Consider the following 3356-nt stretch of genomic DNA (forward strand, 5'->3'; position numbering starts at 1 on the left):
CATATGGAGCTCTTTTATCATTGCTATTCTCTAGTTTTGTTTAGTTTCACTTGCTGTCTGCAATGGTTTTAAATTCAAACAACTATTTGTTTGATATTTTTGTAAACTTTTAAGTGGAATTTGAATGTTGATGACCGAGTCTTGAAGTTACTGGAAAAAAGGAATATGGAAGTGAGGAAAGAAAACGTCCTCATAGTTATCAAGTAACTGTTATCACAGTGCAGTAATATGTAAAATACATAAATGGTTTGATCTACTATAACAGGAACAAGGAATGTCGAATGCTCGAAATTTTGACCAGGATTTTTTTTTCAGTTATTTTAATAATTTTTTAATTTTCAAACATTGTCCTCACTCTGTCCCAAATAATGCATTATTATCGGAAATATGTCTTCCAAATGCAGTTACACGTCACCAACAATAAAACACATTTACTATTTAAACTATGTTTTAGGTTATTTGTATAGAAATCTACATATACGAGCTATAACTGATAGAGTAATCTGGTTACATCGTTTAGTTTTAGTTGGAGTGACCACTGTTGTCTAGTGACAGATATTTGTTTAGTTATAATGAACCATTGTAGCCTAGTGAAATCATTTTAGTTATAGTGAGGTCTTATTATTTAATGATATCCAATAATTACAATGAGCCTTGGGATTTAGTATTATCGTTTTATTTAATGCAAACCCCCGTGGTCCAGTGACATCGTTTTAATCATAAGGAACACTAATCTAGTCATATATTTAGATGTAGTGAACCATTTTTATTTAATACCATCTCACAGTAGAACATTTATAATCTATTGGTATTGTAGTAGTTATAGTGGTCACTCGTCTAGTGATATCCTTTTAGTATCGTGAACTCTCAAAATTTCTAGTATTGTTTTAGTTTTATTAATTGGGTAATCTTAGATTATTAATTAAATGTAATTAAATATACTGTCATCAAGAGCATTGGTAACCCATAAATTAACAGGGTGATCGAGAGTTCCACAAAGATTGGCTTTGGCAGATACAGTATGTTTAAGTGAAGTAAGTAAACTTGACATGGTGTCATAAATAAACAACTCTTTATTAAATATTCAAAAGTACTGCAGTTGGGCAATATGTTAAAAAATAATCAGACACAGCATAATTATAACAAGAGAGGTGAAGAACTCTGAAGGGAATGATAATAATAATAATAATAATTAGAATTATTTTGGTGTAGGAAAACATTTAACGAACTAGCGAATACCTGAAATAGAAATATTAAGGTATGCGGAACTAAAAGAAAAATGAGCACACAAATATTTACGATTTACAGCGACAAGTATAAATGCTCTTTATATTTATAGCAGACTTTCTTCTTCCTTGTGTCCCTAGCTTGGCCTAATGATTGACATATCGGACTGGAGATGTGAGGGTGTCGGATCTGAGATGTAGTGTTATTACACACTTTACATTTTCAGATGTGGGTGTTCAAGATACATATATTCAGCAAGGAGCTTTGCTTCTTTTAAGCTTGATTTTTGCTGTGTTTTTAATTTGTTGTTTGAAATTTTTATACACATCTACAATTTTTCTTTGTGTTGGAATGACATTCTGATCCCATGTTGAGTCCTCCTCCAGGTTTGTAGCTCTGTATGATGGTATGAGGGGACAGTCCTTGGTCAACGCGAATTATGGAGAGGATCTGAACGTTACAAACTTTCACTGAACGTGGTAAGAGCTGTTTAATCCTGTATTTAGCTATTCTTGGAATGCATGCTCAATTATTTCATTCTCTTTAATATTCCAGGATTAGTCATTGGACCAATTTCACCACCTTCTTCTCTTCAGGTTGTGAATTGAGACAGTGGTGAAGATACCGACCACTGAGATGTTCTAAAGAGATCATCACAAGGAGTTTTAGTGGTTCTTAGTTTCCCACCAAGCAGAGTTCTAGTCATAATGTTTTTCTTCATAACATTGTATTTTTACAGCTGAAAGATTTGGTGAGTAGTTGCAGCATCTTTGTTCATGTTTGGTTCTAGAGGTAAAATATAAGATCTAGAACCCTTGATGAGCCTGATAAAGTATAGGAGAGAGCAATGAATCCAGATCTGGACTCCAATGAGCATAACTTGTCTCTCTCGGTTCCATCCACAGACCAGCAGGTGTGTCCTCTTTCTTCTGGACCAATGAACTACCGTAGGAAAGAGCCATTGTTTTTATTCTGTAAAAGTAAAAGAGAATGTAAAAACAAACAAACAGTAAAAACACACAAGCAATTTATCAGTGAACCAGAGAATAGTTTCTTACTTTCCACTTGTCCTTTAACTTAACCATATGATTGCTTAAATGTGGCTAAACACCCTGTTAATAATCGCATAGGTAGGTAGTCTGTAAATTAACGAAATGATCAAGGATGGCATTTAGAGATGTGTTGTTAGGTCTGTGAAGCAAGTAGACTCGATTCTGTGCCACAGATAAACAACTTTTTATTTAATATTCACAATAACTGCATTTGATCAATATGATAAAGAATTCGTCATTCACAGTTGAATTATGACAAGAAAGTTGAAGAATTTAGAAGAATAACTTGATTGAATTGAGGGTAATGATAATATTTTGCTTTATGAAAACTTTGAATCAAGTAGAAAACAGTTCAGAAGAATAACAAAGATTAGGATATTAAGAGTTATAGAAATAAGTATACGTTACAACGTGTACAGTGGTCGGCAAAGACATTACACACTGCATGCTATAGAAGAAATCTTCCTTGAAAATAACCACTGAGCTCTAATGCTAAACAAGAACTCTCTTAGACAAAGAACTAACAATCTTCAGCACCAAAGATGACACAAAGAGAGAAGAAGAAGAACAACTAAACATATTATGCTATCATTCATGATAACAGTTCCACATAACACGATGAGGAACTTCTAAGACGAAAATGCTTATCCAAATAAAACTGGAATACTAAAACACAATTCATATTCTCCTGGTCTACTTACCTGTTCTCTATCTTAATAATAGTGGATTCGAGTTACATACAGCTAAAAATAACCTTATAAAAACTTATAATACACATAATAAAGTATATGCTTCCTTACTTATAGGAAGATAGGTTAATAGAACTACGAATCATAATAAAATCGTGTTGTTTAGACACATTATTTTAGTTATTGTGAGTCCTATTGTTGTCTGGTGATATCGTTATATTTAAAATGAACCATCGTGGTTTAATGATACTGTTTTTGTCATACCGAACCCTTGAAAGTAATGACGTTTTATTCATAGCGAAGCTTGTTATCCACTGTTAAGATTTAACTTTGAGTAAACACTCGTATAGTGATATCTTTTTAATTTTAACGAACTCTCTTGGGCAAG

The sequence above is a fragment of the Limulus polyphemus genome, unplaced genomic scaffold, assembly GCF_000517525.1.
Source record: "Limulus polyphemus unplaced genomic scaffold, Limulus_polyphemus-2.1.2 Scaffold53, whole genome shotgun sequence".
Classification (NCBI taxonomy): domain Eukaryota; kingdom Metazoa; phylum Arthropoda; class Merostomata; order Xiphosura; family Limulidae; genus Limulus; species Limulus polyphemus.